Raw genomic sequence first — 13550 nt, forward strand, 5'->3', positions numbered from 1 at the left:
CGCTCTTCTTCCTCGCAACCGTCTCCAAGGGAATAAGGCGAAACCCGCCAGGGTGGGCGGGGGAAGGCGGAGCTTGCTGGAGGCGCGGCCAATGAGAGCTCGAAGCGTGTTTTTGAGTGACGTGCAGGCCGGTACCACAGCTCCCATCCCCTGGGGTGAGGCGATGAGGGGCTTTGTAGTCCATCCAGGGGAAAGGGCTTGGGGAGGTCAAAAAAAGTCCCTATTTTAACCTTTTTATTTATTTTATGGACTATGGTTCTATCAATTTTAATAGCTAATATTCAATAATTATTAATTATTATTATTATTAATAATAATTATAGGAAGGATTTTTTTTAATGCCAAGCACGTCTGTACATGTAATACAAAATAATACAAAATAATTTGTCAGAAATGGTGAGGGTTTCCTGCTTGGGAGAGCGGGTTGGACTAGATGACCCACAAGACCCCTGCCAACTCTGTTAATTTATAGTAGGATAATTACAGTATGTTTATTTTAATTTTTGTGACTCTTAAGTGGTGAAATCCTTAACTGAAAAGTTTTATGGCAAAATAATTGTTTGGGTTATTTTTCATAGAACTTATTTTAAGACAGGGGTTTAAATTAAGTTTAGCCTGATTTACTGAGGTAAATGGTATGGATGCCAACATGCAGAAGATAAATGATTTTTAAGTACTATCCCTGCTTTTTAACTATTTTTTAAAATGTTTGTTTTTTAAAAAAATATTATGAACTCCTTGTTTAGTCATGGGGGAAAGGAGGCTTGTTAATCTCCTGAAATGTTAGAATATTGGATAGAATAGAATGAAAGGGAATAGAATTTTTTATTGGCCGAGTGTGATTGGACATACAGTACAAGGAATTTGTCTTTGGTGCATATGCTCTCAGTGTACAGAAGAGAATAGAATAGAATACAGCTCATCTGTTTGGAACCCATACCGCATCTCGGACATTAACACCCTCGAAAATGTCTAAAGATACTTCACCAGAAGAGCCCTTCACTCCTCTACCCGAAACAGAATTCCCTACGAAACTAGGCTTACAATCCTGGGTCTTGAAAGCTTAGAACTACGATGCCTTAAACATGATCTACGTATTGCCCACAAGATCATGTGCTGCAATGTCCTGCCTATCAAAGACTACTTCAGCTTCAACCACAACAACACAAGAGCACACAACAGATTCAAGCTTAATATTAACCGCTCCAAACTTGACTGTAAAAAATACGACTTTAGTAATCGAGTTGTTGAAGCGTGGAACTCATTACCGGTCTCCGTAGTATCATCCCTTAACCCCCAACATTTTACCCTTAGACTGCCCATGGTTGACCTCTCCAGATTCCTAAGAGGGGCGTACATAAGCGCACTAGAGTGCCTTCCATCCACTGTCCTATAGTCTCTCCTATATCTCGTATTTCTTCTCTACTACATCCTCTATAACAGTGTTTCCCAGCCTTGGCAACTTGAAGATATCTGGACTTCAACTCCCAGAATTCCCCAGCCAGCATTCTGAATTCTTCAGATAGCATGATTGGCTCCGGAATTCTGGGAGTTGAAGTCCACAAGTCATAGAAGAACCAACTTTTCCTACCCCTGGGCTATCCAATCTCTTATCAGGCTTGATCCAAATATAATAAGACCAAGCAAAAAACTAGTGGTAGAAGAGACCCTTAGTTTACACAGAAGGGACCTTGGGGGTCTTCTAGTCCAACCCCTGAGCAGAGGCTGGTTGGTCCCGGTTCGGACCAATTCTATAGAACCGATAGAAACTTAGCGCCCTGGATCGCTAGAACCGGAAGAGATGCAGGCCTGCCACACCCCCAAGCTGGTCCTTCCAATGGCGCCATCTTGTTTTTTGCTTCTGTGCATGCGCGGAGCTTTTTTTAAAAGTACTGCACAAGTGCGCACCCGCACGGTGCATCACTGAGCGAACCGGCAGCGGGGGAATCCAGAACCCACCCCTGCCCTGGAGTAAGAGATCCTAGTCTTCAGTCCAACCAGCTCGAGCGGAAGATACCATTTCCGGCAAACGGTTGTCCAATCTCTTCTTTAAAAACCTCCAACGTTGGAGCACCCACAACGTCTGGAGGCAAGTTCAATTCAATTCAATTCAATTTACAGTGATACCTTGTCTTACAAACTGAATTGGTTCTGGGACGAGGTTCTTAAGGTGAAAAGTTTGTAAGATGAAACAATGTTTTCCATAGGAATCAAGGGAAAAGCGATTAATGCATGCAAGCCCAAAAATCACCCCTTTTGCCAGCAGAAGTGCCCGTTTTTGCACTGCTGGGATTCCACTGAGGCTCCCCTCCATGGGAAACCCCACCTCTGGACTTCTGTGTTTTTGCAATGCTGCAGGGGAATCCCAGTATGGGAATCCCAGCATCGCAAAAACGAGCGCTTTGCTGGCAACAGAGGTCCGGAGGTGGGGTTTCCCAGCGAAGGGAGCATGAGTGAAATCACAGCATCGCAAAAACACCAAAGTCCTCAAAACTCCACCTCCAGACCTCTGTGTTTTTGTGATGCTGTGATTTCACTGAGGCTCCCCTCGCTGGGAAACCCCACCTCCGGACTTCCATTGCCAGCGAAGTACCCATTTTTGCGCTGCTGGATTCCCCTGCTGGGACTCCCCTGCAGCATCACAAAAACACAGAAGTCCGGAGGTGGGGTTTCCCATGGAGGGGAGCCTCAGGGAAATCCCAGCAGTGCAAAAACGGGTGCTTCACTGGCAACGGAAGTCCGGAGGCGGGGCATCCCAGCGGCGGCGGTGGGTTTGTAAGGTGAAAATAGTTTGTAAGAAGAGGCAAAAAAATCTTAAACCCCGGGTTTGTATCTCAAAAAGTTTGTATGACGAGGCGTTTGTAAGACGAGGTATCACTGTATTAGATTTGTATGCCACCCCTCTCCGAAGACTCGGAGCGGCTCACAACAATAATAAAAACAATATAACAATGGGACAAATCTAATAATAAAATTACATTAAAAAATCCCAACAATTTAAAAACCATACAACACATACATACCAAACATAAAATATAAGAAAGCCTGGGGAAGATGTCTTAATTCCCCCATGCCTGGCGATATAGGTGGGTCTTGAGTAACTTGCGAAAGACAAGGAGGGTGGGGGCCGTTCTAATCTCCGGGGGGAGTTGATTCCAGAGGGCCGGGGCCACCACAGAGAAGGCTCTTCCCCTGGGGCCTGCCAAACGACATTGTTTGGTCGACGGGACCCGGAGAAGGCCAACTCTGTGGGACCTTATCGGCCGCTGGGATTCGTGCGGTAGCAGGCGGTTCCGGAGGTACGCCACTGCGTGATTGTTCTAACGATCAGGAAATGTCTACTCGGTTCCAGGTTGATTCTTTCAATTTAGTTTCCATCCATTGCTTCTTGTCCTGCGTTTAGGTACTTTGGAGCAGTGTTTTTCAACCAGTGTGCCGCGGCACACTAGTGTGCCGCAAGACATGGTCAGGTGTGCCGCGAATCTCAGCAAAAGAGAGAAAGAGAGAGAGAGAAAGAAAGAAAGAGAAAGAAAGAAAGAGAGAGAGAGAGAGAAAGCAAGCAAGAGAGAGAGAGAAAGAGAAAGAAAGAAAGAGAGAAAGAAAGAAAGAAAGAAAGAGAGAGAAAGAAAGAGAAAGAAAGAGAAAGAAAGAGAAAGAAAGAGAAAGAAAGAGAAAGAAAGAGAAAGAAAGCAAGAGAGAGAAAGAGAGGCAGGGAAGGAGGGAGAGATAGAAAAAGAGCAAAAAAGAGGAAGGAAGAGAGAAAGAGGGATGGAGAGAGAGAGGAAGGAAAAGAGAGAAAGAGGGAGAGAAATAGAGCGAAAGGGAGGAAGAGAGAGACAGAGAATTTTTTTTGTCCAAACTTTTTTTAGCCCCCCCCCACTCCCCCCCCGCCAAGGTGCCCCATTATTTTGTATATGTAAAAAATGTGCCGCAGCTCAAAAAAGGTTGAAAATCACTGCTTTGGAGAATAGCTTGAGTCCCTCTTCTCTGCGGCAGCTCCCGAGAGATACCGAAAACTGCTATCAGGTCATTTATGTGCTATCCTGATAGAAACAACTCCCTCTGCTTAGGACCCATGAATTTAGTCAGACGAGAGCCGCACGCCCTTCTTTGCCTTGCCCAAAAGTTGAGTGGGGGCATTCCTTCCATCCTGATAAACAAGGATTCGTTTCTTGCAGGGCGGGACGGAGAAATGCTTAGCCACATGTCTTTTGTAAAAAGGGCGAGGTTGCCTTGCAAGCTCTCTTATCTTGACGATTTATCTTTCCTGCGGAGTGGATCTGCCTCCCAGGGAATGCTCAGAACCCATCGGGATTGGATCAGGGTAGCTTCTGTAAATGGGCCTACCCAGAGCGGTGGGCTGCACCCGGTACGGGGCCACACAGTAGCAAAAATTGCGATGAGATCCCCGCGTGGCATTTGGCTTTTGCGCATGCCCTGCAAGTAAAATGTCTCATGAGGACACTCGCGCGCACGCAAGTTCACCTATTTTCGGTGGGTTTTTTGCTTCTGCGCTTGGAAGCCAAGTAATTGCCGAAAATAGGTGAAATGTTGCTTGTACGAGCGTTGTCGTGTGAGATTTTGCATGCGGCGCATGCAAAATTGAATCTTGCACTGATGCGCACGTACCAGTCTCGGATAGCGCACCGGTAGCGTCGAAGATGAGCAGCCCTTCACTGCTACTCAGGGATATGGTCCACTTACCTTTGCATCGTGATGTTGCACGTATGTGTTCGACACTCTGTAGTCTGCATTGGTTGCCGATCAATTTCCGGTCACAATTCAAAGTGTTGGTTATGACCTATAAAGCCCTTCATGGCATCGGACCAGAATATCTCCGGGACCGCCTTCTGCCGCACGAATCCCAGCGACCGGTTAGGTCCCACAGAGTTGGCCTTCTCCGGGTCCCGTCGACTAAGCAATGTCGTTTGGCGGGACTCAGGAGAAGAGCCTTCTCTGTGGCGGCCCCGACCCTCTGGAACCAGCTCCCCCCAGATATCAGAGTTGCCCCCACCCTCCTTGCCTTTCGCAAGCTCCTTAAAACCCACCTCTGTCGTCAGGCATGGGGGAATTGAAACTTTCCCTTCCCCCTAGGCTTACAGAATTTATACATGGTATGCTTGTATGGATGATTGGTTCTTTAAATTGGTTTTTTTTATATTATTTTTAATATTAGAATTGTTTACATTGTCTTTTTTATTGTTGTTAGCCGCCCCAAGTCTACGGAGATGGACGGCATACAAATCCAATAAATGAATGAATGAATGAATGAATGAATGAATGAATGAACGAACGAACGAACGAACGAACGAACGAACAAACAAACAAACAAACAAACAAACAAACAAACAAATGTCGTAAGCTGCCCTGAGTCTAAGGAGAAGGGTAGCATAAAAATTGAATGAATGAATGAATGAATGAATGAATGAATGAATGAACCTGCGGGCAGGCAGGAGAGCTTTTCTCAAAGCACAGAACGAGGAGAAACCATCCAAACAAAGGGAAAATCAGCCGGAAATTTAGAAAAAAAAATGGCGGCAAGTACAGACCGGCACAGACAGAACCAGATCTATGACGCCAAAATTACATCACCGGCCGGTCACTAACAGTTCGGGCAATGTGGTCCAAACTGGGAGGAACCCCTCCCTGGGCCACCTACCACATTCTTTGCAAAAGAAACCCTGAAGCAACAAATTTAAATCAAGTTGCATTTGGGATCACTCCGTTCTCGGTATCTCGGGACCTTTATATTGTAATCAACATTACACGTGCACCAAAACTGGATCTTACAAGGTCCATTTAATTTTTTTTTTTAATTGTGGGTCAATGACCAGGTTCAATCTCTCGGCTGAGAAGGAAGCAGTAGAAAATCCTTTTAGGTTCTCTTTGCATCCTTTTTAATGCCGCTGTGGGAAGAAATGTCCATCTGGGTTCTGTTCCAAGGGGAGAAAAAGACGCTGGATTCATGGAAGTTGCTTGAAAAGAAGATTTATTGATGAACTTGACTTGAGATCTTGGGCAAAATACTGTCCGTCCATTACCCTGGGGGGGAATCACTAACCCCCCTCAGAGAGGGTCCGCAACTTGGGCGTCCTCCTCGATCCACAGCTCACATTAGAGAAACATCTTTCAGCTGTGGCGAGGGGGGCGTTTGCCCAGGTTCGCCAGGTGCACCAGTTGCGGCCCTATCTAGACCGGGAGTCACTGCTCACAGTCACTCATGCCCTCATCACCTCGAGGCTCGACTACTGTAATGCTCTCTACATGGGGCTACCTTTGAAAGGGGTTCGGAAACTTCAGATCGTGCAGAATGCACCTGCGAGAGCAGTCATGGGCTTCCCTAAATACGCCCATGTCACACCAACACTCCGCAGTCTGCATTGGTTGCCGATCAGTTTCTGGTCACAATTCAAAGTGTTGGTTATGACCTATAAAGCCCTTCATGGCACCGGACCAGAATATCTACGGGACCGCCTTCTGCCGCACGAATCCCAGCGACCAGTTAGGTCCCACAGAGTTGGCCTTCTCCGGGTCCAGTCAATTAAACAATGTCGTTTGGCAGGACCCAGGGGAAGAGCCTTCTCTGTGGCGGCCCCGACCCTTTGGAACCAACTCCCCCCAGATATCAGAGTTTCCCCCACCCTCCTTGCCTTTCGTAAGCTCCTTAAAACCCACCTCTGCCGTCAGGCATGGGAGAATTGAGACTTTCCCTCCCCCTAGGCTTATAAAATTTATGCATGGTATGTTAGTATGTATGATTGGTTGCTGTGAGCCGCCCCGAGTCTGCAAAGAGGGGCGGCATACAAATCTGATTAATAAATAAATAAATAAATAAATGAAAAAGACACATGGGAGACCGAGATAGGGAGGGCGACGGAGAGAGGGAGGGAGGGCGAGGATGAGAGAGAGATGAGTGCATGTTAATAAGGTCAAATGCTTATTTCAGGGTTCACAAAAGTATAAGACAGGGTCTTATTTTGGGGAAACACGGTATCTTTGTCTGTCTGTCTCTCCATCCATTCATCCATCTCCTCTTTTCTGAGAGTGATGCCTTCTTCTTTTTTTCCCCCCAGTAATGTGCAAGCGAGGTTGAAGGTCCACTCTCATTTTGTGCTTCAGTGACCCCAGGAATAACGCTCCGTTAATCCTAAAAGGAGCAGAGAGCGCTCCATAAATGAATGCAAATTGTTTTTTAAAAGCACAACTATATAGAAACACTCCCAAATCTTTCTGGAACCCAGAGAAGGAGGACATCAGCTTGAGTTGTGAGAAAAAGTGACCAGTAACTGCATTATTAGGCACTGCTGCACATCAGTTATTGTTAATCTATTGTTAATCTGGTTTTCCTTCCTTTTCGGAAGGATGGATTACTTAATAAACTCTTGCAGCCATTATGTTTGATGGAGGGTGAGATCCAACAGACAAATGCATCCCCCATGTTGCCAAGGTAACCACCGAACGACAGCTTGATTGGACAATGTCATGGCTGCGGCCACGAGGTTGTATTTATTCTTTAAAAACTCTTGATTTCTTTCCATTCCAGAACTAAAAGCTCTCATTTCTTCCCATTCCAAAAATAAAAACTCTCATTTCTTCCCATTCCAGAAATAAAATACAGTGTTCCCTCGCTTTTCGCGGGGGATGCGTTCCGAGACCGCCCACGAAAGTTGAATTTCCGCGAAGTAGAGATGCGGAAGTAAATACACTATTTTTGGCTATGAACAGTATCCCAAGCCTTCCCTTAACACTTTAAACCCCTAAATTACAATTTCCCATTCCCTTAGCAACCATTCAGATTATTACTCACCATGTTTATTTATTAAAGTTTATTAAAAAATATATTTATTAAAGGCAGATGAAAGTTTGGCGATGACATATGACGTCATCGGGTGGGAAAAACCATGGTGTAGGGAAAAACCCCGCAAAGTATTTGTTAATTAATATTTTTGAAAAACCGTGGTATAGACTTTCCGCAAAGTTCGAACCCGCGAAAATCGAGGGAACACTGTATCTCGTTTCTTGCCATTCCAAAAATAAAACTCTTGTTTCTTCCCATTCCGGAAATTAAATATCTCGTTTCTTCCCATTCCAGAAATATATTTTTAAAAACCCTCTCATTTCTTCCCATTCCAGACCAGGCAGATGGAAATCGGAGGGAGGGGAGAGGTAACAGATGCTTGTACAGTATCAGATAGTGTTAGAATTTTTCTTGTCATATTGGCCCTTATCCAAGTATTAATTAGATCTTGTTTGCTTGTTAGTTTAGATCAGCCCCAGTTGGAAGAGAAAGAGGAAAGCGACAACGATTGAGATCGTTATGATTTTAGGAAGTTGACGAGCTCCTGAAAAACAGGTAAGAGTTTTACAAGAATAAAAAGCGACGTCCGAAACCATTGGTGGATCTGGTTTCCCAGGAACAAAAAATCAATAGAAGCCTGAACAGTGTTGCTGTAAAGTAAGACTTTAGTTATTTTTCTTAATTCCTTTGCTAATGTTCCTTGGCTCGCCACCGCCTTTCTTTCTCTTTCCTTTTTATCCCATGCTTTGCATAACGCGGTTTATCCAGAAAGGAAATAAAAGGATGGGTGGGTTTTTTTGCATACACTCGCCCAGGAATGTTACCAAATGCAGAAGGACAGGTTTAGCACACTGGAAATAAAAGAGGCAATCCAGGTTGTTCTTTCAGCTAAGGAATCTCTCTCTCTTTCTTTCTCCACGTCAGAGGGTTTGAGATCCTGCCGGCCAATCCTAACCGATCCTAACCTAGTTAAAAAGGCTTGGTTTTTCTGAATATTGGGAGTATCCAGGGCTTGGAGACCACCAGAAAAATCCAAGATTGCAAACCAGATTGGAGATTTCCCTTCCAAACACGGTTGTCAAGGAAACTGCCATCACTAACGCTTGATGTAGTAAGACGATTTATTTTCAATGACAATCAGTTCATCTTGCCTTGGTATCTTTATAAATAACTCAAGGCAGCTAACTTGCCTAGTGCCACTTCCTCTTCCTATTTTTTATACAACCACCACCTTGTGAGGTGGGTTGTGCCGAGACTGGTCCAAAGTCGCCCGAATAACATTCCTGCCTAAGGCAGAGCTAGAATTCACCATCTCCTGGCAATTGGCTCAAAATCACCCAGACTTCATGTTTAAGGCCGAACTAGAATTCACCCTCTCATAGAGATTGGCTCAAAGTCACCGGGACGATTTTCATGCCTAAGGCAGAACTATTATTATTATTATTATTATTATTATTATTATTATTATTATTATTATTATTTATTAGATTTATATGCCGCCCCTCTCCGCAGACTCGGGGCGGCTCACAACAGTGATAAAAACAATATACAGTAACAAATCTAATATTAAAGTTTAAAATAACAATTTTACATTAAAAAGCCTAAAAACCTCAGTATATAAAAAAGCATACACACAAACATATCATACATACAGCTACATAGGCTCAGTTCTCCCATGCCTGATGGCAGAGGTGGGTTTTAAGAAGTTTACGAAAGGCAAGGAGGGTGGGGGCAGTCCTGATCTCTGGGGGGAGCTGGTTCCAGAGAGTCGGGGCCTCCACAGAGAAGGCTCTTCCCCTGGGTCCTGCCAGACAACATTGTTTAGTCGACGGGACCCGGAGAAGATCCACTCTGTGGGACCTAACTGGCCACTGGGATTCGTGCGGCAGAAGGCGGTCTCGCAGATATCCTGGTCCGGTGCCATGAAGGGCTTTATAGGTCATAACCAACACTTTGAATTGTGACCGGAAACTGATTGGCAACCAATGCAGACTGCGGAGTGTTGGTGTAACATGGGCATATTTGGGAAAGCCCATGATTGCTCTCGCAGCTGCATTCTGCACGATCTGAAGTTTCCGAACACTCTTCAAAGGTAGCCCCATGCAGAGAGCATTACAGTAGTCGAACCTCGAGGTGATGAGGGCATGATGGAACTAGAATTCACCATCTCGTAGTGACTGGCTCAAAGTCACCTGCTTAAGGCAGATGCCTAAGATGGAACTAGAATTCACCATCTCCTGGTGATTGGCCTACCAGTCACCCAGCTGGTGGGTTTTTTTTGCCTAAGGTGGGACTAGAACTCATTGCCTCCTGGTGTTTGGCCCAAAGTCCACCCGGCCACCTTTCATAGCTAAGGCAAAACTAGAACTCATGGTCTCCTGGCGATTGACCCAAAGTCACCCAGCTGGCTTTCATGGCTAATTTGGGACTATAACTTACCCTTTCGCACTTAGTAGCCTGGTGCCTTAACAATTAGACCATGTTGGCTACCTCTTTATCTTAATGATGGACACATCATTAAGGGTACCTTATTCAGTAGTTAATAATCTCCTGGTTTTAATTCATGTCCGAGGGGTTGATTCTCTCCAGTTCCCGTTACCCAAGTCAGGAGAAAATAAGAACTGTGATTCTATTCATGCTCTAGCCTTCTGCACATATCTGATTCATGATGTTCCCAAGACCTTCCCAACAGTCATGGCGCAATGCCTCTCCCCAGGTGCCCAGGGAGGTGTACTATATGACAGGTTAGAAGACAAGGGGGCGGCTGGTGGAGGCAGGCATTCCCTGACGATAAAGAGACGCATGACGATAAAGAGAGAGGCACATGGCAGGCTCCCTTGAGCGCATAACCTGGCGTCCCCATGGCAACCGCCGGAATGATGGTTTTGCAAACTGACATCCCAAGTACCAAATGTGAACGCATGTGAAAAAATCTCCTAACCAGAGATGTTTTCATACAGTCACTGAAGATCATTCAGGGAACAGGTAGGAACCGAGTAGCAAACACATTTCACGCTGGAAATTATATATACCTCGGTGCTTTCTCTTCAGCATAGAAGAGATCTGAAGCCGAGGTTTTTCCAGCTCGGTGGCCAAACCATCGTTTCCAAAAGCACGCATTTATACTGCTCAAAAAAATGAAGGGAACACTTAAACAACACAATCAAACTTCTGTGAAATCAAAATGTCCACTTAGGAAGCAACCCTGAATGACAATCAATTTCATTTTGTTGTCAGCATATTCAACTTTGTACAGAACAAAGTATTTAATGAGAATATTTCATTTATTCAAATCTAGGATGTGTTATTTGAGTGTTGCCTTTATTTTTTTGAGCAGTGGTTTTTGTTTTTTTTTCAAAATACTGAGAATATTTATTTATTTATTTATTTATTTATTTATTCAATTTTTATGTCGCCCTTCTCCTTAGATTCAGGGCGGCTTACAACATGTTAGCAATAGCACTTTTTAACAGAGAATCAGCCTATTGCCCCCACAATCCGGGTCCTCATTTTACCCACCTCGGAAGGATGGAAGGCTGAGTCAACCTTGAGCCGGTGATGAGATTTGAACCGCTGACCTTCAGATCTACAGTCAGCTTCAGTGGCCTGCAGTACAGCACTCTACCTGCTGCGCCTCCCCGGCTCATATATGTAGCTCAGACTTGTAATGAGGACCCCTTGGTGCCCTCTGAGCTTGATGGTTTCCTTGCGGATGATTTGTTATCCAGCTAATAAACACTGATGAGGTTACGTAGTTGGGTAGTGAAACATTTTCAAGAAAATAACCAAGCACCGAGAAGCTCTCGATTTTTTAAAATCCAAATTTTCCAGCAGTACAGAAAATCACGAGAGACATTATCTGGGTCAGGAAAAAGTAATGGAATTACTGGGCAAAGCTTAGCTCGCTTCTTTTTGCCAGCGGCCAATCCAAATTTCAATCTCTGCGAATCCAAATTTTAATTTTCTACTAATTTCAATCAAAATTGAGCTTGGAGGTCTCCCAGTCCAACCCACTACTCAAGCAGGAGACACTATACCATTTCAGATAGTCTTTTCTTTAAAAGGAGCCGGGGTAGCGCAGCAGGTAGAGTGCTGTACTGCAGGTCACTGAAGCTGACTGTAGATCTGAAGGTCAGCGGTTCAAATCTCATCACATCGGCTCAAGGTTGACTCAGCCTTCCTTCCTTCCAAGGTGGGTAAAATGAGGACCCGGATTGTGGGGGCAATAGGCTGGCTCTGTTCAAAGTGCTATTGCTAACATGTTGTAAGCCGCCCTGAGTCTAAGGAGAAGGGCGGCATCAAAATTGAATGAATGAATGAATGAATGAATGAATGAATGAATGAATAAATAAATAAATAAAAAAAAAGACTTTTTAAAAATCATATCAATTCATAGGTTTCATCTGAAGGACATATTTTTCTTTCTCGATTTCTTTTTCTTATTGCCACAGTCCATTGCCATTGGCAAGGGAACTTATATAATCCTCCTTTTAAATTTCCCCTTGCTTACAACTTTTATTTTATATTTTAATTGGTGGCCTTCATTGACCTAGTTTCAGGAGAGGCTCATTTCTGGTGAACACAACACATCCATCCTGCTCGGCAACCTGTCAGCGATAATCCTACTATTAAACTTTTCCAGGTCAAAGATTCAAATTTCTTGTTGTTCAGGAATGTCCCTGAAAATTTAAAGCATGGGTTATTTTGTTGCAAGAAGGCAATTCCTGGGCCTTCAACATTTGCCTTGAGTGGCTGTTCCTTCAACATCTGTCCAGGCAGAAAAAAACAAATACAAAAATAGCTGCAATCCTTGCACCATAAGACAAGGGTTAGGCTACCCCATGTTCCACCTTAATATAATTCATTAAATCATATACCAAAATGTCCTTCCTGTTAATGACTACTTCATCTTCAACCACAGCAATACACTAGCACGCAATAGATTCAAACAAAATGTAAACCGCTCGAAACTCGACTGCAGAAGATACGACTTCAGCAATCAAGTGATTAACGCCTGGAATGCATTACCTGACTGTGGTTTCTTCCCCAAACTCCAAAAACTTTAACCATAGATTGTTTACAGTCAACCTCTCCCCGTTTCTAAGAGGTCTGTAAGGGGCGTGCATAAGTGCCCCACTGTGCTTGCCGTCCCTGTCCTATTGTCCTCTTTATCGTTACTTTTTACTTATGTTTATAAAAAAACTACTATCCTATACATGTTTGACAAATAAATTAATTTAAAATTAATTAATTAATTAAATAAAATGGGGGATTTATAATAAGTGGCGCGCATAACTGCAACAGAATGCCTTCCGTCCCCTGTCCTAATGTATAAATATTATTATATCTACAAATAAATAAATAAATAAATTTGTAAGAATACATCTGCAGAACAGAGGGGGGGAAATGAGTGGAAAGGGGTCATCGATCAATTAGAACAGATTCACATTCCCCATCCCACACCCTAGATCTCTAAGGAGAAGAAGTGCTCAGAAATTAAATTTAAAGGGTTCTGCTGTAGATTGTAAGACAAGCATTTGGGATATGATTGTCCAAGAAGAGGCAAAGAGTTGCAGACGATAATCAGACAAAGGGCAGTTGGGAGTTGAGAATTGAGTTCTCTCTCTCCTCCCTTTTCCCTTTCAAAGGATCTGCCGCTAAATCCTATGGTTGGTTCAAGAGGCTGGCTCATCAATCCAAAATGCCTGTCCTCCAGGCCCCAGGGTGGAAGAGAGAGAGAGAGAGAGAGAGA

Source organism: Erythrolamprus reginae, chromosome 8 (assembly GCF_031021105.1).
Source record: "Erythrolamprus reginae isolate rEryReg1 chromosome 8, rEryReg1.hap1, whole genome shotgun sequence".
Lineage (NCBI taxonomy): Eukaryota > Metazoa > Chordata > Lepidosauria > Squamata > Dipsadidae > Erythrolamprus > Erythrolamprus reginae.